Here is a 27,583-nt window from a genome sequence, read left to right on the forward strand (position 1 = left end):
TTCTGGCACTTGTTTATGTTATTGAACTGGTTATGGCGTTACAGCTGCAACTCCAGAGTCCTCCAGCTTCCGCTAGCCAAAGTGTTTTTTAGCGGCCGTCGTACGCCGTGGCGGGCGTGGTAAGCATTTCCGCCGTGTGGTTTTCGCACAAGCACGAGATGCTATCTCGCTAAAGCTGCTGTTGTGCTGTTATTTTAGCATAACTGTCATCGGCTGGAATAATGAGATGGTTGTTTACCAAGTTTGTGATCAAGTGTGCTTTACGGCACTTCGCTCAATTTCCTATTTGTTCAATGGCCCTTCAATGGTAGCCAATGAGTTAATAAGGAACTTTAAAATGCCCCAAAATTAACAGGATGGCACAAAAAAGTAAAGTGTTGTGGCCCAAATGAGACTGAGTTGCCACCAAGCCAAACTGAGGTTTGACAACCCTGCTCTACATCTCATCCGTGTCGCCATGGCGACAAGACATCGGCATCAAGCGTACCCGCGACCGCTCTTCGTCGGCCCAGCTGAGTTTTTGCCGTGCGCTGCGAAACGGTGGCGGTTTTGCGACGGAGGAGAAACTCGTTTGAAAAAGTCCAAACTTTTTTAGTTGTTTTTGCCCACTTGGCAGGAAAAAAAACAACGTACGCTGATGGGGTTTTCTTTTTGGTCGGTAGCTTTTGTCAACAACAAATATAAAAAACGCTGTTCTTTCCATTCTCGCCACAACTTCAATTTCTCGCCATAATTCTTTTTTTTAACCGCGTGGAATATTAATTTTCACATATGGGGGGGGGTGACTTTGTACATAACAATTGACCGAATATTTACAAAAAGGTTATTTTTTGTACATAACAGTTGACCAAATATTTAAAAATGTTTACTTTTTTGTAAGACTGTAGCGATACCTAATTTTAATAGGTAATATATATTGTCTGATTGGTTGTTGTCTTGTTTTTGTTAGTTTTTTTTAAAAAAAAGAACGTTTAAAAGCGGGAATCTAGCCGTGTGGAATATTTAAAAAATGAATTTGTACATAAGAGCTGACCAAATATTTAAAAATGTTTACTTTTTTGTAAGACTGTAGCGATAGCAATTTTAATAGGCAATATTTATTGTCTGATTGGTTGCTGTCTTGTTTGTTTTCAAAAGAAAGTTTAACAGCGGAAATTTAACCATATGGAATATTAATTTTCACAAATAGGGTAGCAAAAGTAAAAAATGAATTTGTACATAACAGCTGACCCAATATTGAAAAGAATTGTAAGCCTGTAGCGATAACATTTTAATGAGCGATAAATTCTGATTGGTTGTTGTCCTGTCTTTTTTTAATGTATTTATCTATCGTTTTTAAATCCCAAAATGGCTTCTTTTCCAAAACCGTCTACACAATTCCACCTCGCTTAGTAAAAAGTGTCTCGGCGGGAGTCCACGATTTGAACGTGGGTTTTGGCGGCCAAACTCGTGAGCGGGGCCAGCGACAGAAGGTGAAAACAGAAGGAGGTCACATGACATTCCAGTGACTAAAAGAACAAACGCGGTCAAACCAAAGAACGAACGGTCGCCGTTATCTGCACAGCCAGAGGGAACGGGAAAGGAAGCACGCGTAAACTCTGCGTCTTCGATGGCGTTGGCAGCGGCGCCGGCGAAAAAAGCGTTTCTGGCAAAGGCGGACAAGCTCGTTTTCCACTTGGGAGAAAATGTTTGATTAGTGAAGATGGAGGAGGCTGAGAGATGAGTGCCTTCCAAAAAGATTTTTTTTTCAGACAGACATTTTGGAGATTGGACCTTTTTCTTTACGGCGAGGAATCTCGTGGTTTCTGGATTTATCATCTTTGTTGAGTCGCTAGCTAGCAAGCTAAGACACTAGCTAGGAAGCTAAGGCGCTAGCTAGCAAACTAAGATGCTAGCTAACAAGCTAAATCGCTAGCTAGCAAGCTGGGCTAACATCATAAATAATCTTCATAGATTATCTCATGATTTGCCATTTTGATTTTTTATTTTTGCCAAACTGTTATTTTTTTTATATTTGTGTCATCTATATTGAATAGTTTGCTTAAATACTATATATTTAATGGCTGTTCTAATTTATTGTTCTCATATTTATGGGTTTTATACATCTAGTACTGCACTTTTGTTTACAAAAATATGTTTTAAATATTTGTTTGTTTGCTTGTATTCCTAATAATCAATTATTTTCCATCAAATAATTTTTATTACAATTTTTTGCGTGTTTACATTTTTTTACTGAAGAAAAATAGTATTAATATTGTGATTTAATTATTTACATCATGTATTGTATCATTTTTTACTAATTCTATCTTTCTAAATGATCAATTCAAACCATTTCCTAGCATTAATGAATTTAAAACCATTAATTAAACATGTTTAGCCTGAACCAATATGGCGGACGCTGACATTAAAGCGATTAAAGTTTTCTATTTCCCTCCAATCCGACAGCTAAAAGTTATCGACTTTGACTGCGACCGTCATTCTTAACACGAGAGCAAAATCCAAAGTAAAACTGTCATTGTCACATTTTTCTTGCTCGCTCGCTCGCTTCTTCAATCTTCTGCCAAAAGTTTCCAGCGGCGTAATTGAGCGGCCGGCGCAAGCGTCTTAATGCAATTTCAAATAAAAGACTGCTCGGCTGAAGGATGCCAGAAGCCCCACTAAACGGATTCAGACGCAATCTAAGTGGATTTTGACACCGTGACCCAGTCAAGGTCAAGCCAGGCTTCCACTTTTTTTGTAAGGCGCAGCAACTCGGGGTGCCTTCCTTGCCTTGAAGATAATCTCCTAAATTGCAATGGAGGTGGACTTTCAAGTCCCACTATCACCCCTATTGCACGCTAATTACATGATTCCCGTTAAAAAGTATTGAAAAAATACTAATCACGACTCGCAAAGATCAATAAGCTATTAAAATTGTACAATAAAACCATTTCCATAACAGTTTGCCTCTACATACCATATTTTTTCGCCATATTTGTAACAAAAAAATGACTAAATCAAGGGTATATACGGCTTATATGCGCATAAGACTATTTTTCAACGCATAGATGTCGGCAAGGTAACATTTACTATTTGTTAGTTACTGGATGAATTAATTCCTTATGCTATTGACCCTAATAATGTGCTTTTGATTCATATATGTTAGGTTCATTGTTTTATATAATTATATTAAAGATAACTAAAAATGAATCCAACAATACAGTAACTCAGAAATACTACATGAAGATTTAAAAAAGATTTTTCCTTTCAAAGTAACGCACTAATAAAACCATGAATACAGAGTTGAAAATTGTGAATCATGGGTTGGTTTATACGGGAGAAATTGTAAAAAATTCAACGATTTTTATGGCAGTTTTAAGGGTGCGACTTATACACAGGAGTGGCTTATATGCGAGTAAATACGGTAGTTGAAACAAACGAGGTCATACGAGGCAAAAATCAAAGCCAGGGGCATGTGACTCAATGGAAAACGTAGTAAAAGACACAGTGGATACAAATGTCACCTAAATTTAGTGGTATACAAACTATTCCACCAAAGGGCCAGACTGATTTACAGTTTTAAGACGCCAGATTGGTTGGAAGGTATCTTCTTCATTGGTTGAGGATGACAACCTGTGCCCAACACGGCCCTCAAGGACTGTTATGTCGTACCTAAGGTGACAATGGCACTTTAAGTATACAATATACATATTATGACTGGACAGGATGGCTTAAAAAGAGCAGGTCGGGATACACGGATTCGGCAATGTGAAATGGAACGAGACGGCCAGATTGTGTAATCCCGGTTGAACCAAAAAAAACATTCTCTTCATTGTGTGTTTTTATTTGCTCATCTGCTCGTACTCATTCACGGCAGCCAAAGCCAGGTGGGTCATTTCCATCCCGACTGGCTGGGAAACGGGGTATTTCGAGCCGTTCCGTCCGAGGCGGCGCGGATAAATTTAGCGCGGCGTACTGATTATTTTTAGCCAAAATCGCCAACTGAGTGGGGATTACCGTTTTTTTTTTTTTTCTTCTTCCCCTTTTTAATTTCCACGAATGTTTACGCCACATGGTGCGGACAGATGACGGGCGGTGGAGTGGGAGGAATGAGCTCATCCCGGTGTAAACGATCCGGGAGCGTCCGGCGAGCGCTGACCTTTCGCGCCAGAGCGAAGGCCGCCCGTTCGAGTGTGTTCGCGTGTCCGTTAATATTCTCTTCAGTTCGGGAATTTCAGTACATTTAAACTTTAAACTCTAAAACTGAACTCAAAATGGAGGGTGAAACATCCAAAGTCAAAAATCCACCTTTCTATGATATGATGGTGGTCAACAAAAAAAACTTAACCCACTAAACAGCTCCCGTGACCGGACGTTTGGTCGCCGGACGTTTGGTCGCCGGACGTTTGGTCGCCGGACGTTTGGTCGCCGGACGTTTGGTCGCCGGACGTTTGGTCGCCGGACGTTTGGTCGCCGGACGTTTGGTCGCCAGTCAAATGTACTTAGATATTAAACAGTACTTAGATATTAAACAGCACCTAGATATTAAACAGTACTTAGATATTAAACAGTACTTAGATATTAAACAGTACTTAGATATTAAACAGTACTTAGATAATAAACAGTACTTAGATATTAAACAGTACTTAGATATTAAACAGTACTTAGATATTAAACAGTACTTAGATATTAAACAGTACTTAGATATTAAACAGTACTTAGATATTAAACAGTACTTAGATATTAAACTCTCTCTCTCAGATATTAATCTCTCTCTCATAAAAATAATTTTGAGTGCTGGCTTCAACAGTAAACTCTGTCACCATTTGACCGGTGACCAAACGTCCGAGCACCAACTGCTCCCAGGCTACAAATGACCTTTCCCAGGCACCCCAAAAACCGACAAAAAAGGGAAGTCAACTTGCCTTCAAAATCCACAGCTGAAAAAAAACAAACAACAACTTTGGGCAAATAATTCCAATGGACTTTTGTGTATTTTTTAAACGCAGAAACATCATAACAAATCCATTTCGGTGGAACGTTTAAAAGCGTATTGCCACGAAACCAAGACTAATTGCATCACATTGCAGCACTAAAAGAAAAGGCCCAAAGGACATTTTAATGATCTTAAATCGTTGGGGAAGAAAGAAAAAAAAAGTTTTCTTTTCGAGCAAATAAAACAAGCACGGAATATGAGAACAATACCAGAGGCTGTCTGACGATCCCCTCGATGGGCGTTGATTAAATAAAGTTATCAAGAATCTCGGGGGACGTGTGGAAACAGGGGCAAACACAATGCGGCGATAACTTCATAATTAATTGCTACAAATGTTTTGCATGTAAGAAAAATGGTTGCATTTTTACAAAGAAACTTAAAAGGACAAAATTATTGGACTAGGGGTGTGGCAATATATCTAAATATCGATATATTGTGATTTTAGGATCATTTGCAGGTCGCTTTCTGTTGATTTAAGGCCAATAAAAACTTCTTTTCTGTGGATTCTGAGACGTGGAAGGCCACAAAAATAGGAATTTGTTCCCCTAGTGGTAGGTAATGGTATTTGTTTTTACTTCTACCGTAAGAGGAAGCGCGATTTGGTCCTTCCCGATGAAAGAACGACCTAAAGTAGGAAAAAAAGCAGCGTGGGTATATTTACGGATCCTGCGCATGTGCATGAGCTGGCGTTGAGAAAAAGGTAAGCGGCCAAAGCGGCATGAAAGCGGGCCGCGTGCCAGCCCGACAGCTTTGGACAAGCGCGCTACGTCAGCGACACCCTGCCTTGCTTGGACGCCAAAACAAAGTGCTAGCAATGTTTTTTTTATTTAAAAAAAATGTCCCTCGCTCGTCTGCCGCGATTGGCCGGTATAACTCGCCTACGTCCAAAAGTTAGCTGGGATAGTCTCCGGCACCCTCGCTTCACTATCGACGGCTCAGTAAATGAAGAAATGAAGACTACACGTTGATATTTGACAGATATTTGTAAAATGCTGCAACAATGTTAAGGAAAATATTGTAAAAATGGAAAAAAATGTACAAAAAAGGCACATTAGCGGTGCTGAGCTCATAAGTTATCTGGTGCTTAAGCCCGCTTTTACATGATAAGTCTACCTCTAATACTTGCTGCCGAGTGCATTGGGGCAGCATTTCCCTCAAAAAGTAAGTCAGGCTCAGCATACCAATTAATGCATATGATGATATGTATATCCCAATACTTTGTTTCGCTAATTATCAATATATTCCCATTAAGAAGTCACACATTGTTTAAAAAACTGTTTAGGGAGCTAAATTTCAATTTAAATTGGTCGCCTAGCGACGTCAATGTATTGACATATGTTGTGGCGCATCGCGGTACTGCACATTTGGTACATGAAACACATTAGAACAGGGTGTCCAAACTTTTGCCTTCAAGTGCTTTATGAAAGAAAATTAAAATAAAAAAATCAAAGAATGGCACCTTAGACTTTTATCCGTTACATAAACGAACAAACGATTGGAAGCAGAATGTCTTTTAAAAATATTTGAATTATTAAATCGTTTGCTGTAAAAGCAGTGAAACAATTGTGAATACGAGTTAATAACCCGATTCGAGGACGTTGTTATTATATTATTCATTCCAATAACTGGTCCAAGACAATGGCGAGAAAAGCCAAGAGCGCACAGCCACCGCATTTTGGCAAAGAAGCAGAAGAGCCGGAATTCCACACGGGCATCCGGCAGCAAAATTCTTTCCGGCTCGGGAGGAGGAAATGAGAAGTTTGATGACACTGGCTTCTCCTGGGAGAAAGGCAATTACGCGCCGTAATGAGAGCGTCGGCGGCGGGCGGAAATGGCTTCGGCGCGAAAGACGCTCGGCAGATTTTGACACAAAGCGTTGACCGTGATTGACACTCGTGCCGTAAATCTGCCGCTCAATGGGACGAGTCAACGCGCGCCTCCGGGTGACGGACGGGCTTCCTTTACGACGGAACGACGGCAACGCTGAGGAGAATATTCGTGCTACATTTCTAAAGTTTCAACTTCATTAACTCATAAATGTGGTCAATAAACATTGGTTCAAAAGCCAAAAAGTTACAAAAAAATACAATAAACATTACATTTGTTCTTCCCCTGGCCAAGATGCGCCATCCCAACTACAGGTTTATAATTAAAGGTATCCGAACAAATTTTTTGTGAGTTTGGTAGCAAATAAATACAATTCATAAACTGCCATCCCTCCCCAACTTGGACATTTAGCACCGTCAATAGCAGCCAAAGAACAAATGTATTTTTCCTCTGGCCGAGATGCACCTTCCCAACCAATGAGTTTGTCACTACTAGATTTGCAATCTATTATAGAGAGAGAGGGTGAATGAAACACTCGTTCCCAGTTCAAAATGAATAGGACGTCTAGCCAAAGAGCAAAAATAGGGAGAAGGGACATGTTCTTCCTCTGGCCGAGATGCACCCTCCCGGTACTTAGTTTATCAGTAATAGACGTCAAAACCATTTCAAGTGGAAAGTTGGTAGCGAATAAACAACCATCCCACTTCGATTGGATGGTCCGTCAATGGCAGTCGGTGATTTAACTCATTCACTGCCACTGACTGTCAATAGCAGCGAATTGGCCAGTAACCGGATAAAACTGTCATGTAACCTTCACTGACTGTGACTCCTCATCACAATGTCAACACGGCATAGGCAACCATCGTCAATCTAAACAGAGGAAGGCAAAGAAAAAGCAATATAATCGCGATTTCAATGTACAACTTTGACTCCTTACATCCTTCGAAGCCCATACACCCCCTCCCCCCCAATGATGACATGTGTTGTGACAACCACTCTAAAAGTCATCGAACCAAAAATCAAAAAACCTAACAAAATCACTTTTAAAGTAGAAACGTCACCAAAACGAATGGCCCTAACCCCAACCTTGTCGTTACTACCACATTGAAAGTAAAGTGGCGTAAAGTCAAATGAAACCAAATCAAAACTAACTACCTCTCCGGCTCCATCCTCAGCTTTTCGCTGACATTCCTAAACAGCAGACACACACGCGAGCTCACCACCAAAAAAGATGACAGGAACCCGGCCACAAGCTTTTGGTCAAGACACCTACCGGCCCAAAGGAGCATCGGCATCCGGCGGATGAGGCGAGCGAGGTCTCGGTGCGTCCGCCACCCGACCAAAGTGTCCCAAATCTCGGATGCCGACTGCGCTACGTCCGCCCGGCTGCTAACGATCTAATTGTCCCCGACTAGAAGCGCGGCGTAACTATTTAGTTACACTGCAAATGGAGCCGAGGCTTGTCCGGAGGAGGCGTCACGCGTGAAGGGCAGTCATTTTCAACCAATGGGAGATAGGCTTTCGCGTCAAAGGGGCCAATCAAGTGACGCCCGAGAGGTCGATGAAAAAGTGAGAAATAAAAGTAGGCGGGACTTTACACCGCCCTCTCGTCTACATTGTATCCCTCCGCCTGCTTTCAGTCTCACGAGGTCCCGACATTTCACCGGCTAAACTAACTTACTTACAAATGCCAGCTTTAATTACCATATATAATCTTCTAAAATAATGTAAACATGTCAGGCAAACTGTCCCCCACTGACACGTGGACTCTGAGCTTGGATATTTCCCAACAGCGACTGCATTTATCCCTTAGATATTGACACTTTCCCTATTTTCATTCCACATTAAAATAACATGTTAACTCATGAGCTAGCAAGCTAAATTAACCACTTCCCGACTGTGATAAGAGTACGAACAATAAATCCAGACTTCTGCTCTACTTTATCAGGTCGTCGCGGACGAACACCATGTTTACAGTGAAGAAGGTGGTTATGATGACGTCAGAAGAAAAAGAGGGGAGGTGGCGTGCGCTCGTGACAGGGTCACACGTGCGCGCTCCCACTCATTACAACCATACTTCGCTACTTCGCGGTTCACGTTTCGCGGATTTAAAGTACTTATCCAAATATAAATATAGAGACAAAAAATATGTTCTTATAGGAGAAAATACTTTGCAGCAGGGCAAACGGGTATTGTTAATACACATAGGCACCTATAAAAACTACAAAAAGGCAACAATATCAACCACTCTTCTAACATGCTCCACTATATTTTTAAATTATTTTAATTCACTAAATTATGGGTTTTCCTCGAGTACTCCGGTATCCTCCCACGTCCCCAAAACATGCATGCTAAGCTAATTGTATGCTAAATATTCCCTAGTTATGAGTGATTATTTGTCTGCTTCCTTTGAGCCCTACGATTGGCTGGGCATAAATTCCGGGCGTCACCCGTCTGGCCCCAAATATTTGGCTGGGATACAGAACCTGACAGATTAAATGTAAAAAAAATGCGCTCTTACTGTATGAATCAGACAAGATGTCGTTTTAAATACACGTGTACAAGTTTTGTAGTAGTGGTGACACCAAAGAGGACGGAAGGAGGATTACACACTTTGTGTTTTGTACTTTACATAAGAAGATTAGGCCACGGATTTCCATTGCTGCAGTCAGCTGGACGCTCATTCCCGCAGCTGGGAACCGACGGCGGGCGTTCCGGGGTCGTGGAAATGCCACCATCGCAAACCACAACAAACATTTCAAATGTATGGTTGAATGAAGAAAAAAATCAAAGTCTACACACCCACCCAAAAGTGAGACCTAGATATTTTTTTAACTTCTATTAAATTAAATCCAAACATTTTAAAGGTATTTTTTCAGGACATAGATTTGGAATACACAGAAATACATTTACATAAGAAAAATATGGCTGAGGTCACCATAATTATGCCATTCTGTATTAAATGTACCGAATCAAACTGCTAAATGCACTTCTACTCTACTCTTAAATGCAGCTAATTAAATTGAACTCTACTTTATGGATGCACTGCATAACACTTCTAAAATATTGCATGAATAACTTGAAAGTCCCTTCTTACAACTACATGTAATTTGGCGCCCCCTAGCGTAAATACTAAGTATTTTTTCGTAATGGTCAACCCAATCTTTCATCAGTATTTCATCAATGTAAAAAAATATGGGATTAATGTGAAATTTTATCATGGTTTTGTGGTTTAACTGTTTATTTTAACCCAAAATGTCATAATTTCAATGATATTTTTGAAATTTAAGAGTTGATTGGTGATACAAAATAAACATTTTACAGTGTATTGAATATGTGAATATATAACGACAATTTACTAACTATGAATAAAATGTTATTCCTATACAGTACTATTATACAATTATCACAGCATGTATTTCGTATATATTACAGTTTTAATCATGTTTTTGCCTTTTGATACTTCTGAATTATGTCGAAATGGATCTAAAAGGTTTTTCGACTAGCATCTTACATTCTACAAGTCTGACATTTTTCTTTCCTTTTTTGTCGATGATAACGAGCAATTAGCTGCACTTTAGCACTAATAGCATGTTAGCCCGCAGGTGAGCAATTAACTTGACTTTGTTTACCACTCTGCTGTGTATTTGTGAGTGTGTGTGTGTGTGTGAGCGTACCTTTCGCACTCTGCCTCAGCATCCTTCCGGTTGCCTAGCAACGCCAAAGATCTCCATGGTGATGGCGCCAACAAAAAAACGCCCCCTCGTCTGTCCTCACTTGCTTGTGCCAGTCATTCTGGGATTAAAATGTAACTGTCAAAATGGGTTCACAGTGAATTATTATGTTACAGTGGCATTGACAAAAATGGACGTCCAATCCATTTGGACCCAGGGAATGAACATATGTTTTTTGTTGCCAAGTTTCTGAATGCAAAAGGATTGGACGTCTATTTTCGTCAATGGAAACTAGTGAGTTGACCTGGTCTACAGAACTAACTTGGACTCAGTGAATCAAATTGAGTGGTTTTCCAATTAAATGTGTAGTAATTTAAGCCTGCCACTAGAGAGAAACAAAGGTTTAAAAATGTCCAAATGCTGCAGTTTCGCTTTGTGTCCTTTGGGTGTCGCTAGTGTCATTCTTTGTAATTAAGGCAGGTTGAACGTTTTTTCACCACAGATTATCTATCAACCGTGCAACACTATTAAAAATAATAACAGATAGAGAAAACAGAGAAAAACCTATACAAATTAATTATTCCATGTTATTGGGTGCCTTCATTATGATGACTAGTCAAGCACCATTATATGAAGAAATTTGGTTACTGAAGAAAAATGATCTGCCTTACAAGACGATAAATGAAAAAAAAAACAGTATAATTTCAACCTTAAAAGGATACATAAACATGTCTTAACATTCGAAATATAGTCATTATAATTCGTATGCAACATTATTGACAATATAATAACATACAAAACTACACAGTCATGATAATCCTCGGAAATGAAAACGTCACTTAAACATTCAATTCTTTCCATAAATCCTATATCAAGTTTTAATTTCCCTTTTTTGTGGTCACCTAGTCATCACCTCTTTAAGGACAGAAGTTTTTTTTCATTCTTTCCCTTCTTTTTCTTCTTCTTGGATGTGGGCCCGTTTCTGGATTTCAACCCCACCCACACACACACACACACACACACACACACACACCAGAAAAATGGGGGTGCAGTGGTCTCACTTTTAATTTATGTGCATATTAATTGCTTCCATTGTAACTTGCATCGTGGGATACAGCATGCAAATAAGTCTGTGCATTTGTGTGTGTGTGTGTGTGTGTGTGTGTGTGTGTGTGTGTGTGTGCTCTCATTCAAATCAATGATGACCATTTTTTTCAAATTTGTGAAAACAAATGTGAAAATTATTATATTAGCAACATTCTAAGTTACAAAAAATGAAAGTGGATGACCTAAAAATGTCACTTAATTTAGCTGTATGAATCAAATATATGTCCTAAACGTATAAAAGTACTATTCAAAACACAATATCTTCGATATATATAAATATATATACAGACATCTATATCTATAATATGAAAAATAATTAAATATCCATTCAGATATGAAGAACATTTCATATGATCAAATAAACTATGTATTTATGTATGATTAGAATATAAAAGCTTTTACAACTTAAACGCATCATTGTTCAATTATTTGTTAATGTACTAAATATATAAATTTTATGTGTTTCTTCCTAATTCGTTTTTGTATTTTTTTAATCAAAATAATGATTAATCCAATTGGTGTGACCTAATTTGTAGCTAAAAATAGAATAGCAGGGATTTGTTCCTCTTTATTTCTGATGATTGCACTTGACCCACTTTTTATGCAAATGAGCAATCCACATTTCCGGTTGCTTAATGACTAATTAAAGGAACGCCACTTCCTGTGCACGTCAGAGCAATATGCAAATTAGCTGTCATTTTAAATACTACAGAAAAATAATATTACATTTTTAATGAAAGAAATGAAAAATCAATATATATAATAATCAATATTTCATTATTTAACATTAACATCATTGACGGCAATAGATGTCCAATCTATTTAAAGTTCCAGTTTAAACTGGATAGATGTCAATTGACGTCAATTGTAATGACTAATTTAATTGGTTTTAAAAGTGCTGATATATTAACAATATGTATTATTGGTCCTAATATTGGAGAGGTTCCTTCTTTGTTAATTATTATTATTATATTATTAAGCAATTAAGGCACTTTTAAAATTAAATTGCCCTTTTATTTTATTTTTTTAGCAAAAAAAAAACGTTTTGACAAGCTACCAGTCAATAAAAATGCATCCAATATTTATTATAAACATGACAGATCAGAGTTTTTGAAAAAAATACATAGAATATAGAAAATATTAATGTTCTTTTTGCAATTTGGCATTTTAAAATGAGCTTTTATTTGGTCTCATTCATCTAACAAAAAAAGGTACATGAAGGCCTTTTAAAAATACTTTTAGAAATCACGTTTTAATCATTTTTCTGACTCCATTAGTGAAAAGTAAATAAAACCTACCTCATATGCAAATAATAATGCCAAATGGTTCCTTTTTACCATTTTTAACATTTGTACTGCTTTCAAAATCATCAAATAAAATCAGAAGTGTTTTTTAAACCTGGTTAATGAATAAAAATGATCATTTTATTGACTTAACAAATTCATATCAAATATGGCATGAAGGAATTCAGCCTAATTATTGATATGAGCCACACGTAAAGCATATTTGAGCTCTGCCGATCGTTTCTCTCTCATTACCATATATGTAAATGAGCTTCTAATTACGTCTGTAATCACTCTGTGTGTTGTAAGGCATTTTTCCACGCCGCCATATTGGCTTCTTCTCCTTCCCCTCCAAAAAAACACACACAAAAATTGTCATTTTTGATGAGGCGTTTTGGAGCCTTTTTTTTTCTCCGTGATTTTGAGTTTTGCGCGTGCAGATTGGGGTGAGTGGACAAAATGTTGGGGTTGGCAGTTTAGATCGTTGAAGGTGAGTGGGGGTGCTTTTTAAATGGGGATATTGAGATGATTATTTAATATTCATGTGTTGAAATTAAATGGAGATTCTCGTTCTATGGAGGAAAACAAATTGCCTGTTATGGAAGCAAATAGATGTCAAATTCATTTGAGTAGATTTGAAGTGGGGTATTGAGGTCATGAAAAATAGGTCATTTAAATAGAAAAATGTATTGTAAGAGGGTATTTATATAGGTTATGTTTGTTTTATTATACTGTATGAGGTATGTTACTGTATGTAATATGAATTTAAAAAATGTCATGTTTTAATGTATTGTTGTGTATGTAATGTGATTTTTTTTAAAGTCATGTTTTAATGTATTGTTGATTCCAATGTGTTATATATTTATAGTAGATGGTTGTTTTTGTATATATATATAAGTGTATATTTTTGAATATTAGATTTATTGCCTTCCAGATACATTAAGCTGTATTAAGATTTTCCCAAAGGTGCTTGAAATATGTTTTTCACAAATATAATCATAAAATTACAATGTACAAAAACTATATGTGCAAAACACATCCACCACTAGAATGTAAAATTAATATTTTGTCCTTTGTAAAATTTATAGCAGAAAGTTATTTATATACAGAAACACCAAATCCATATAAGGCAATAAAATTGAAATCAATTTGCATATACGTATGATTATATTAATTTCCACGTTAGCTTACGTACGCTAATTATGTCATTAATTCTGCAGAAAATACAAATTTCAATTCAACATTGAAATGCCTTAACAGCGACAAACATCCAATCGTGTTCAACTGCGAGTTGATTGGCCCCTCCCAGTTTAAAACGTCAATAGCCGTCAATGGCACCGAAACAATGATTGGCTGCCCATATTTGCCACTCATTAGTCAATCTCGCCGCTTCCTTAGCAAGCAGCTAAAACGTTTGCTAATGACAATCGACTTGCCAAAAAAAAAAACGAACCAGACTGCCAAACTATCATTAGGGAATTCCATTTCTGCATTTTATTTCATAATTAACACGTGGAAGTGCACCAAATTAGAATTTAGCGATTAAGATGAATTAGTTGTTCATTAGTGAAAAGCAAGGGAACCCTCCCACAAAAAAAAAAAACAGCTTCACTATGATGGGAGGATGTGATTCATTTTATATTTTATCATGAATTTCAAGTTAAAACATAAAAAACTAAAATGTTCATGACATTATTAAAGGAAATTGTTTAGGTAGCATGTAATATATATTCATAATACTTGATTTGAATTGCGATACATTCATTTTGATTGAAACTTTTACAATTTCTTAGGTTAGAAATATTCAATTTATCTCTTCTAAATTTCAACTTTATCAGATGATGCTATTCAAAATTGATTACAGTAAAATGGTACACTTAAGTATAAATGTGAAATTTATTTCATAATTTAAAAAAAAAATTAACATGAATATTAATATGTTCATTAATATGTGAAGTCCCTTATTGAATAAATCAAACTCAAACAAAATAATGATTAAATCATAATGCAACTAATATATAACATAAATATTTTTATTCCTCATCACAACTCTTCAGAAAAAAGTCAGTATTTTAACTCAAAAAAATCAAAACTCTGAAACAAAACTCCTAACTTCACCCTCCCAATTATGAGAATAACCTCTAAACTTCCAACTCAGAATTTAGCCAACCCTTCTTTTTTCCACCAGTATCCCTAATCCTCTTTCCCATTATTTTTTGAACCATCCAAACTTTTGCCTTATTACAACATGGTGAGCATTTTTGAGCAAGACCTCATCTTCCAAAAATGTGTGTTCGCACGTGGCCTCTAAAGAACTTGGGTGGTGGTGGTGGTGGTGCCGCTCCATCCCGGGTTCCCATGCATCACCCACAGCTAGAAAAGGGGGCCGTGGGGGTATCTGGGGTGGGGGTCCCCCCCACTTCTATCCCATTAAGCAGCTCTGAGCGGTGGTCTTTCCCAAGAGGGCCCGCTTACTGCCTGCCTGCCTGCCTGCCTGACCGTCCGGACGCGGTAACCTGGCATCGGCGAGGGCGCGCGCATACACACAGGCGCCATTTAGAAAAAGCGCTGTGAGAGAGAGACCCCCGACAACAAAGTGGCGGAGGGGTAGAGGAGGGGGGGCTGACAAAGTTGTCTCTTTGGCAGTCGCGCCTCCTATTCAGCCACTAATTTATTCAAAGGAGATTTTTATCCCCGCCATGTGATTCTCATGATAATAGGGGAGGTGCACGCCTCCTTTTTTTGGGAGCCTCGTCTGCGAAAAAAAAAAAAAAACATTCGCACGGCCCCCCGAAATCCTAGCGCCGCATTCCTGGACTCCCGCCTGCGTCCCGCGCACGTGCGCGGCGTCAAATGGGGATCAAACGTTGGAGGAATAATCGCCATCTTTTGGAAGCGGGATTGGACTGGCGCATTTTTTTAGAGAGAGGAGGGGGCGGGGTTTAGGATCGGAGTTGTTAAGGCGTTAATATACGAAACGGTTGGGGATCGAGTTGGGAAATTTGATGGGGGAATTAAAATGGGTGGTCGGGAAATTGAGGAAAAAAAACAAAAAACTATTATTCCGAAATATGTCTATTGTGGATTTTAATAAATTCAATAAAATGATAGATGATCTTGGCAAAGAGAGTCAAGAAATTCTTAATCACGACCCACACAGAATTGAACAAATTGTACCAAAAACAAGTATGTAAGAAGGCGTATGCCTAAAAAAACAGCATGTAAACGAGTTTTTTTTTGGTTTGATCGAGGATTACAAAATGGGTTGGTAATAAATCCGAAAAACATGAGACTGTACTACACGAGTACAAACCAGATACTTAAGCATCATTGTAAGACTTTGAATAGGAGAGAGACTACTTTTTTGGCATCTACAAAATGTTAGATATTTTATATTTCTGACCATTGACTTTAATAACCAACCTGTCCATTGAAAATCTAATAGTTTATCATCTGAAATGTAAACTGAGTTTTTTTTAATGGTTTAGTTTTGGCTAACAAAGCCTTGTTTTATTGGTTCTAATCTGACTGACTAAGGCAGCTAGCCTACATGCTAACTATACAACACTAGTACATTTTACAGCATTAGCCCCAAAAAAATAAATTAACCAAAGACATTGGCCAATTGTCACCTGGGCAAAGCGGTTTCCAATAATATGTTTGGACTAAAAAAGTGTAAAAACAGAATAGGTTACTCACCGGCTGTTCCACTTCAGTGTTTTTAGTTCAGTAATTTCATTTCTTGGTCTGTCAAGGGGGAAAAAAGAGGCTTAAATCAGTAGTGTTCGTGTTGTTCAATTTCCTACACAACACACATGAACTATTTTCTGATAAAACGATTGAATTTATTGAGGGAAAAATATGACTACAAGGCTGGCATAATCACTCATCCAGCATTTTTACCAATTACACCAAATTAAAAACCCAACATCAACTGGATTTTACTGAGAAATGCTACAAAATCAACAAGGGATTGACACCCAAAATGCCCCAAAATCTATAGAAAGTGACAAGTGAAGTTTTCAATGGCATGCAAGTTTAAAAGTAGTCAATAATAAAAATACAAAAATACATCATCATTAGAAACAACTGTTAACTGTGTTAACTTCAATCATTTTGTTTTCATTGACAAATGATATTACATTTTTTGCATGAAAAATATGAGAATATTTTAAAAAACAAAACAATCCATTAAAAACAATTATAATATAAACCTGATTGTTAACATGGACCCAAAATGTGACTTTTTACTATGCCGACTTTTCTTTTTTACTATAACAAAAAACATCACTGCAATGCAAGTGGAGCTAAGACCCTTCAATTAGGGTGGCGACCAATCCTGGGTCTCTCTATTTTCGGTTTCCTCCATTTACAATCTGTTAAAAAGAAGGGACTTTTTCTATTTCATATTCCACGTCATGTTGGGAGGGAGCGAGCAAAAGGGGGTACCCGGAAGTCACATGGGTGACATCATGAAGTGGGCGTGTCCTTCCCCCGTGCATATATATATATAATCCCGGAGCAGCCGTGTCCTTCATAGTGCGTGTGACGCGCGTTGAATGGAGGGAGCTGACGGGAGGGGGGCGGGGCATAACATTAGCATTTCTTGGAGACAACTTGACGGGAAATAAAGCGTCCGCCGCTTCCATTGGACGACCGGCGTGCCAACGGACGGATGCGTCCAGAGTGCGCGTGTCATTCTCCGCCTCGCTCCCGTGCTCGGCTGGTTCCGGTTCCGGCGTGAGTAGTCTTATAATTACTAATATTTTTGATTATTATTATGATAATTAAGTCTTTCAGAGTCATTAACGTGTGGGTGAAGGAGTTACATCGATAGTAGATGTCCAATCTGTTCGAAGCGGAAAGGGATGGCAGTGAATGAACAATTTGTTCATTCGCTGCCGTCCCTTCCGATTCAAACGGATTGGACGGCTACTATTGGTTGTTGAGTGAATTATAATTATGCAGGAACGTGGATTAAACCGTGATTTGGTCTTCACGTGCTTGCGATTTGATGTCTTTGTCACCGCCATCATTTTTTTTTTTTTTTTTACTTTTTGGGGGGGGGGGGGGGGGGTATACGCACGTTGAAGTCGTGCGCGGCCACGTGAGTCACGTCGAGATGATGAGGATTATGGAAGCCGCAGTGCACGCGCGTTAATAACGAGAACGAGGAAAAAAAAGACGTTTGGAGGCGTCACATGGAAGATGGCGTGCGAAGAAATAAAAAAATCAAATATATATATATATATTAAAAAAAGAGGGATTATGTAAGAAGACATGATGGCGAGGAAAGTATTATACACACAATAATCTAAAAGTTTTGTGCGTACATTTTTTGGGGTATTTTGGATGAATTTTTCAAATGCAAAAGGATGGGAGAATGTTAAGTGTGTGTGTGTGTGTGTGTGTGTGTGTGTGTGTGTGTGTGTGTGAATGGAAATTACAGGAGTGTGATTTTGTGGGTTTTATGAATATTTTCAAAAGCATTCCGTCGAGGTTTGGTTCACGGAATGAAAATGTTTTGCCCTTTTTTTATTTCTTTGCAGGCGTTGGCGCACGCGCGGAAAGGCCTGACGATACGTCCACGCACTTTGTAGGTAATTAACTGCATACACTGTATTTCTGACTGAGATTAAGATTTAATCGGGTAGAAAATTTAATCGGGTATTAATCGGGGAGAAAAATACTATAGTTTGAATAGGGTGGTTATGAAGTCTTTCCAGTTTCCATAATACATCAATTTAAAAATTAAAATAATGTAATGCATTTTTTTAAATGAGTCTAATATGTAATGACGTCACAATTAGCACAAAAAAATCAGGTTGAGGAAATATAGATTGTCCAACATGTTGAAAAAAAACATACAGTAGAATAATATAATATTATTATATTAAAGCAAAGTGATTCGTACGAGGGGAAAAAAGTATTTAATTTTTTTTTAGATTATTCAACATTTAGATTAAAGATAATATTTGATTAATAGCAATGTATATCAAACAATTAAATGGAGATACCATTTCACAGCCTGGGATTAAATATATTTAATTTGAAAATATATAATTCTACTAGTAAATATTATAATGCGTATTAAGCAATGTAGCATAATAAAGACAATAAAAGCATCTAAATAAAAGTGAATAGCAATATTGCTTTGTAAATACGTAATTTGCTCATGGTCAATATTATTTGATTATTATAACCTTTGGATAATGAAAATATGAATCTAAATGTGAAGTGGGGATGTATATACAATGAAAAATAAGAATAATAATTACATAGAAAGAAATTACTAAGACTATATTGTTTAACTCCTGAATGAAGTTGTGATGCACTCCAAAATGAAATATATCTGCAAAATAATCATCATAATTATACTCTAATAATATCAAATCTCACTGAGGTTTATAGACATCCAATCATTTTTGAAGGGCTGGCAGCGACCAATCGATCTCATGATTCGGATTACATATATTTTGCATATATATCTATTGTAGCACAAAAGCTGCTTCGCACGTTAGCACGTAGCATTTAAGCTAACAGTATGGCATCCCTATTGACAGCCAAATGTATCACCGCCTTCAAAAAAAAAATCACCTCATTTCCCTTCCAAGCAGGGGGGCCACAGTGGGCTTTAATTAGACACACCCCTATTCCATGTGTCCCACAGTGTGTGTGTTACATTGTGTACATCTGGTTGTGTATTTTTTCTTTTTTTCTGGAGTGCCAAAGGTCTACCGTGCAGCCCCCCTGCGGCTTTTGGCGCCAACGTTAGGGTTGGCATCAGATAATGAAAATCAAGTAAAACGCTTTTCTTTTGTAGTCCGGCTTGGTTTTTTATTTGGGTGCAGCTGGGTGGAGGAGGCGGGCTTTAAGCTTTGGAGACCGCCTGGCGAGTTTGCCCGGTGGGTGACATACACCCACCGCTGATTTCGTTTAAAGGAGGGGTGTCATGTTCGTTTTTCTCCAGGGTTTTCGTCAAATTTATGGTTTTATAAATAAAAATGTCTGCCGATATAAAAATGAAATTAACAGCCTTTTTTATAGTGGATAGATAATTTATAGACATGTCTAACTATAGTCAAAATCTTCTTTTTTGAGCCTCTTGATCGCAAATATGTGTATTTTTGATTTTTTTTTAAGAATTTACTTTTTTTTTTAAACGGTGGGAATGTGGAATGTTTTTTTTAATGTTTTAATCTCTTATTTTTTAATTGAAAAGGGAAAACTGTTATTATTTAGATGTATAGAAGGAGTTCAAGTACCAAATAGTTGAATGGGCTCTTTTGAGCTTTCTGATTGGTCAAGGATCGCCGATGACATCACCAACTTGGTGATCGTGTTTTTCTCAAAAAATGCTTGTCTATGTTTGCCAATAAGTATACTCCCTCTGGCAGGACGGTGACTGCTCAGTTGGGGCTAGTCGTGGAGGGAGGATGGGTGGCGCCTTCGGGGTTGATTGTTATCTTTGGTTATCTAGCTGTATGAGTGATGTACATTCTTCATAAAGCTAGATAACCGAAAGTAACAAGAATCCCATTACACTCCTGGAAAGGCACTAACACCCCTCAAAAGGACAATGGTCAACTAAAAGACGCGGCAAAAGGTAAGAGTACAACATTTGGTTTTGTCATGCAATTTTGACCGGGGGGTCTGACTTTTTCGTGTCTTGTTAAGATTAACAAGCTCAATAGGTTGTTTTCCTAACAAAGTCTTACACACTTGTCATAGGATATCTTACAAAACATGGCTTTGTACCATCTATGAGACATTTGTGCACTAATTACACCCCCTAAAAATGGCTTCTTAGTCTTTCAAGTAGTGTTGCGATCAAGACCACCACTAAGACCTGACCAAGATATGTCCAAAATCAAGAATCATGGAGAATAAGTATAGATTTGACTTCAGGTCTGAGACTGAAGTAAAGCAATCACAGAAACAGAAAAAAACACCAAGACCGAGACTGAAACAAGACCAAAACATGGACTGAGATAAAGAAGAATCCCAAGACCAATATATTGTGAATAGACATGATGAGTCGATGTGTCTTGACTTCCATGACAGAGGCTCAGGAACCCCTAAGACCGACTCACCGAACCCAGGTTAAGAGCCAATAGTCCAAGTGTTTTTTCTTGGTGTCCAAGTGAGTTTTCGGAGTACCGCCGTAAACACTTGAGAAACCGATCCAAAGTTGTCGCTTATATGCTTCTAAAGCGTAGCATTGAGAAAAGGGGATCACTGGTAATCTAATAAGCCACCCCCGTGCACGGGCCCCTTGCCAGAGCTTAGCCCAGGGCCCGTGACATGGACGCCCATGCGAAAAATTCAACCACCGATCCTGCTGCCAATCGGCTTGGGCTCCCCATTGCTTAATACGATTGTTCAAACTCACTCAAAGACGGAATGTATTTTTTAAAAATGATGTTAATATGATATTACAACCATAATTCAAAAAGTAAAATAATTTGCATAGTTTTAGGAAGCTTGTTTCTCCATTTACTCTGCGAGTGTCCAATAGAAAAACAGGCATTGTGCCCCCCCCCCCCCCCCCCCACCAGTAGACTTTACAGTCAATAGAGCAAGTCCACTTGTCACCCCCGAGACAAAGCGGCCCTTTGCCTCCCTTTCAGTCCCGCCGAGTCCCACAGCAGCCAGACACTTTTCTCAATAAGACCCTCTGATTCTTAACAAAACCCCTCCTTTTTTTTCTCCGACTTTTTCTCAAGACGCCAACAGAGTTTGGAAAATGGCTTAAGTGTTGTCGAAAGGAACGGGGGCCCTTTTTGCAATGTCTGTGCGCTGAACAATGCGATGAGTAAAAGGTGTTCTTTTCTTAACCACGTGGGTAGAAATATGTTAACACAGTTGTTACCTCTACTTATGAATTTAATTCATTCTAGACGTCGTGTTTTGTTCTTCAATTTTTCATACGTAGGGTCGCATTTTAGAACTAAAGCCCTCAATATGACCTTTAGAAATGATAAAAAATATCAATTTATTTGTGAAATATATGGCTAAAAGTCAAAGAAATTTGTTTATTAAACCAGTAATTTGCATAAAGATATTTTTTTTTGTATCCAGTGACAAAATTTTCCCATCGAGGCATGTTGTAGTAACCTGAATATTTTGTATATTGCAAATAGAGTAACCAATCTACCTTATTTTCCCGATAGACAGTAGTAGTTTCTCTGTATGCCCTGACTGGCGACCAGTCTGGTGTGTAGTCCACCTTTCACCCCAAGGGCTCGGTTTGGCGACCCACAAAACCTTGAAAAGGATAAAAAAAATCAGTATCAGTATTATATATTCGAACTGTAAGTCACACTTTTTTCGTTGTTTGGCCTGGCATGCGACTTTAAAATAGCTTTTCATTCACTCTGAGCCCCAAAAGTTGTTTTTTAAGCTAAATTTATTCAAAAAATTCTTAATAATTACATTAGCGAGTCAATATTTTTGTCTGTACAAAATGCAACTTACACTACAGACATATTTTTCCCTTTCATTGTGCATTCTTTGCTTAACGCGACTTATACTCAGGAGAGACGGTTAGTCCGAAAAATACGTTACTTTAAACCTACAGTCCTCTCAATCAAAATGGATTGGACGTCGAGCACAGTTAATAGCATTGAAACATGACCACCCGTGCCACAAAGAAAAGCAAAAAAAATGTCTGAAAAGATTTGCCACCGTGGGCGACGTTGACACCTCCGATGTATTAGCATAAGGCACTTTTCTGCACCACCACAGAGAAAAGTGGGCTCCACTTGAGGAAAAAATGTCAAGTGGCAATTAGGAGCGCTTTGCCGCCCAGTGGCGGGGCGACTGCCCCTCCCCCGTCCCCTGTCGCCCCAACTCTCTCACACTCCCGAGTCACCCCTTTTTTTCAGCGCCTTGCCACCAAATCTTGCCCCGGGTGACATGGCAGACAAAAGAGGGGGATGAGAGCGCCCCCTCGGCTCGTTAGTCACGTGTCTTTGTTCGACCACCATAAATCGGATGAATGCTGAAAAAAACGCCTTTGACGTACAGTGTAAATCTGTTTTGAAAATGCAGTAAATTATAGCAAAATAATGTAAAATATAATGACTTATTTAATCAAAATATTTTTTGCCATGTGGTTGAGTTAAATGAATTTAGCCAAAACTAGAAATGTTTTGTCGGTCAATAGGTGAAACTTACAGAAAGCGGAAGTAATTTGCTACTGTATGTTTAAGGTCAAAGGTCGCAGGGCCAACATTTTTATTCAGTGTGCAAGTTTGATAACAAAATAACTGAAAAATGGGAGATTATGAAAAATGCAGGTAATTTAGATAGAAAACAGAACAGTTGATGAAGTTTTGGGATAATGAGGTCAAAGGTCAGAAATAGCTTGGAATTTGGCAACCTAGGCTTAACTCATTACATTTTACAAATGTAAAAGTTACAAATGCGTATTCCAGTTGATTCTTTTTAAACATTTAAATTTAACCTTACCTATGTGGTACAAAAATATTTTTGAATTGCTATTTTTTTTCTAGAAAGAATTTTTGGAACTGATTTTATTCCTTCTAAATGTGCAATGATATTAAGTTATTGAAATAATCTTAAAAAGTGTAAATCTATCCACCATCAGATAAACTGTCAATATATTACTTCAAATAATTTGGCATCATAGTTGGCAGACATACCAAATAAAACCAAATTTATGACCGAGTTTGAAACCTCTGGCTATCCATGTTTTTGGGATGTACCCAAAAAAAAACCCACGCAGGCCCATGTAGAACAAATGAGGAAGGCTGGAACCCACCAGGGATTGAATTCTTAATCTGAGAACTGCGAGTGTGTGAAAGGATATTGAAAACATAGCCAATGGCAGCCGTGGAGCGACATGCTCGGGAATTGTTTTCATCCTCTTTCATTCATTGGGTCAATGTTGGCGCGTCTCTTCTTTTGGGTTCTCACACGCTTGGATGTGATTTGCATGCATTTGCATAATGATGGTCATTTGCATGCCGGGGGGCAGCAGACTGTACCATGAGAACACACGGCAAAAGGTGGGAAAATGGCCTCTGATTTCGGCTTCTCCGCACAGGCCGAGCTGCAAATGACGAAGCAGGAGGAGGAGGAAGACCCTCCGCATCCTCGTCGCGGCCACCATCTTGACGACCCGCCAGGTACGGAAACCCGGTCGCCATCTTTGCTCTGTGATTTGTTGTTGTTGTTTGTCATTGCTAACGGGTTCGGGTTGGGTGGGTTTTTTTGTGTTTTGATATTAACTCAAAGGGTACTTCAACGATTGTCTGATCATATTACCTTAAGGTGCCATATATTGTAGACTTAATGTTTTTACATTTATTTTTTATTTTTTATGAAGTTGACGGCATTGTGTAGTGTCCATCTGAACGTTTTAGGACTAGGGAACATTATATGAACCTAATATAGAACATTAACCTTTTTGAAGTTGCTTTTTTATATTGTGAATGAAAGACCCCGGAATTATTTGAGAGATTTTGGATTATAAAGTATCATTGTTAGGCTAACAAGTCCGACATTGTTGGGCTTTGCGTGCATGAACACTGAAACTTTAAATTTAAACCTGCTTAAATACTGCTAATTATCTGAAAAATAATCCCTATGCCAGTTTTCCAACTAGCTTCAAACTCTACAGAATTACACATAAAACTTCAACAAAACTATAGCCTGGCTTTCTATCATGTACAGTACAAACAATACAGGTTATATATCAGCGAATCACAAATACATACGTTTCTATAGTATTTTTAGCTCTCTGATACATTGAATCACGTAAATAGCATGTATTTATCCTAACTATTTACACGTTAAACATATATAATGTGCCTACAATAAGTAATTTAGTGTATCTGCTAGCATAGCGATTAGCTCTAGCCTCGCTAATTACCATAATATTTACACAAGAACGATACTATAATCCTTACAATAATATTCAACATGTTTTGATGTACTCACTAATAATGTCTAGATCCCCGGTTGTTGTTTTTTGTTTCTTATATTCTCGAACAAGACACAATTTAGCATTTAGCTTAATCTATAACATGCTTTCCTTACTTACCTCAGCTCAATTTGAGGATTCACTCGACGACCACGGCTCTTTACATCAACATAACGCACACTCCTTCGTCCTAGCAAGTAAAGAAAATCGTTAAACATCGATACATATTCGATAATCATTGTTTTATATATTTTTTCGTTATATTTGGTACTTAAGTGTTACTCAGCATACTCACAGGATGTGCTAATGGTAGACATATGACGTAATATTCACTCTTGCCACTATAAAGCAGTGCAGGCTTCCCTAATCAAGACATTACAACGGCACTTTAATGAAATAATTAATTGAAAAATCAAAATAGAATTTTTTTTCAATTCGAACAACTCAAATTGTTGCAGTTCTTTAATAAATAAATATCTCTTTAAAAAAAATAAAAACAAAAAAAGGATTAATTACAGGCTAAATAGCTAGCTAGCTAGCATGACTTCCTATTGGGTTTCCATGTTGACTTGCTAATCAACACGAGCCTAGCTTGATTTTAACAGGTGGTACACTGAGTTAAGAGTTTTTCTTGTTTCTTTTTAAGTGTGAGGGGTTCTCACCCGTGGTCAATTTATTGCCTAAATTATGCAGAGCTGAAAACAAAGCATCCACGGCAGACAGCAGAGTGGCGGCTTGGGCTAATGAGATGATGAGGAGCCTGGGAGCTGGTGGTGGGCTTTTTTTAAGGGGATGGGGGGCAGCAGCTTGCGTCTGGATCTTTGTGTGTGACCGGGGGTTCCGACTGGCAAAAAGGGGGCACGCACGGTCCCTCTTCGGCAGACCGCAGCTGCTTCGGGAAGCGCTGTGGCAGGGGTCCCCCCCCCCAACCCCCTGTGGCTCCGCCCCCTCTTCAGGCCTGGCACATAGGGGCCCCCCAAAAGTCTGGCCTGGGGGGCCTGGGAAGCACTTGAAGTTCACAGTCAGACCTCCTATTGAGGTGACAGTCTGACTGTTTGCTCAATAGTGGGAGCTCATTCAGGGCCTGGGGGGGCGGCGGTTAAGGGGGCGGGGGGCTATTCATATAGGCCGAGTGACGGCATGAATAAGACGGCGGTGAATCACGACTGGAAGTTTGTATGGAGGCGGTGGTTTACGTTAATTAGTGCCACGGCGATAAATCGGACAGTAGCTCGACGGTCGCCATTGACGGCGATGGACGTCTGATGAGTTGCATAGATGGTAGTTTGTCAAAGTGTCGGCCCGGGTGCCAAATCTGGCCCGATGCATTAGTTTTTGCGGTCCGGGAAAGTCAATCATGAGTGCTGACTTTCTGTTTTAGGATCAAATTTAAATAAAGAGTATAGATGTATATTAAATTTCCTGATTTCCCCCTTTTAAATCAATAATTGTCATTTTTTAATCATTTCTTTCTGTGTTTTTAGTTCAAAAATCATTTTGTAAAATCTAAAAATATATTTTATAAAATGCTAAAATAAACATTGTTTTAGATCTATAAAAAACTGAATATTCAGGGATTTTAATCCTGTTCTTTTAATTCATTAATTTAAAAAAATAAATCGAAATATTATATCTAAAATCGTCCGGCCCACATGAAATCCAGTTGACAATTACAATAGTCCAACACCTTTTCCCTAATGGATATAAAGTGATGGAATATGTATATCATGGTGTAGAAAATGAAGGAAGGATGCTTTATTTTGAAATCAAGCCAGGCCCTAAAGATTTTTCCTTACAATTTGTCGGGTGTTAGCGGGATGAAAGCGGCGGTTTTGGCGACTGGTACGCGACGAGGCGCTAATGCTAAGCGCAAGCATGTGACGCGGCCTATCGCGCCGGCTCAGACCGCAACCTCGGCAGTGTTAACGAGAGCCGGTCAACGAGTTCACGCCACGAACTTTAGGGTCAACCATGTATTTAACCCTTTCCTCTGGTTTCTATCGGCAGGTGGGCGGATCCGGCGAATGGCGGCAAAGCTGGAAATATCGCAAGTTGGTCATGGCGACCGGTGAATGTGACCCACGGCAGCAGTGAATCCTACCGCACTGTGATTGGACAGCTCGTGCGTCACCTGACGCACCGGCCAATGAGAGCTGTCGCCTTTAAATTCTATGCAAAAGCCCCCTTTTTTGGGGGGGATTCCGTCTGCCCGTTTTCTGTCTTCAGTGGAAGTATTGAGTCAGATGTCCAATCTATTTTTGACTGGGAGGCTGGCAGGGGATGACATCATTGTGAGGGATCATCTATGCAAATGTTTGAAAATGTCATTAAGGGTGATGTATGATCTTGGCTTTTTTTTTGGGACAATCGTGATTAAGATTTATACTTTTTTTATGCATTTTCTATATTTTGGCGAAAAGTTGTTTGTGTGATGGAAGGACAACAGCTGTGCATGTTCACCAATGTGCCTTTTATGAAAACTGTGTTGCAATATTATTAAATGTTTACACTGAAAACAATGCAGTGATTTTGTTTATCATTATTTTTATTAAGGTGCTTTTTACTGTTATTAGAAAGTTTAAAAACATTTGCTATATGGTCAGAACCTTGAATTATTATTTTTATACTAAACTGAGGGATTAAAAAAAATATATTAAATATCACTAGTGTTTTACCTCTTTTTTTACCAAAATGTTATCGTTTGTCGTTTAATTTTACAGCATTTTAAGCAAAATACAATAAACCAAAATTTCACTTTCAATAAAAT

At 38.4% G+C, this 27,583-nt stretch overlaps 1 protein-coding gene and 1 long non-coding RNA gene across 4 annotated transcripts in view; one reads left to right on the plus strand and one right to left on the minus strand.

Annotated features, from left to right (window-relative positions):
- The window catches only part of mef2d (myocyte enhancer factor 2d), a 68,832-nt gene extending 43,836 nt beyond the window's left edge, over window positions 1-24,996 (minus strand). The window contains exons 1-4 of one of the 2 annotated variants that reach the window (XM_077720237.1): window positions 24,937-24,996; window positions 22,024-22,133; window positions 16,566-16,613; window positions 10,480-10,597 (exon numbers count right to left, since the gene is read on the minus strand). The gene's annotated coding sequence lies outside the window, so the exon portion shown is untranslated. Of the gene's footprint in view, window positions 1-8,075; window positions 8,274-10,479; window positions 10,598-16,565; window positions 16,614-22,023; window positions 22,134-24,936 lie in introns of those variants that run through there. The other variant, XM_077720236.1, reaches the window with a different exon arrangement.
- LOC144198969 (uncharacterized) lies at window positions 17,422-27,335 on the plus strand. 2 transcript variants are annotated; one of them, XR_013326814.1, is made up of 5 exons: window positions 17,422-17,606; window positions 18,416-18,466; window positions 20,264-20,472; window positions 23,938-24,019; window positions 26,824-27,335. It is a non-coding gene; the product is annotated as an uncharacterized LOC144198969 (long non-coding RNA). The 2 variants fall into 2 exon arrangements; XR_013326815.1 differs by having other exon boundaries at window positions 18,416-18,462.
- The last annotated feature ends 248 nt before the right edge of the window (window positions 27,336-27,583 follow it).

The sequence above is a fragment of the Stigmatopora nigra genome, chromosome 7 (assembly GCF_051989575.1).
Source record: "Stigmatopora nigra isolate UIUO_SnigA chromosome 7, RoL_Snig_1.1, whole genome shotgun sequence".
In the NCBI taxonomy this organism is placed as follows: domain Eukaryota; kingdom Metazoa; phylum Chordata; class Actinopteri; order Syngnathiformes; family Syngnathidae; genus Stigmatopora; species Stigmatopora nigra.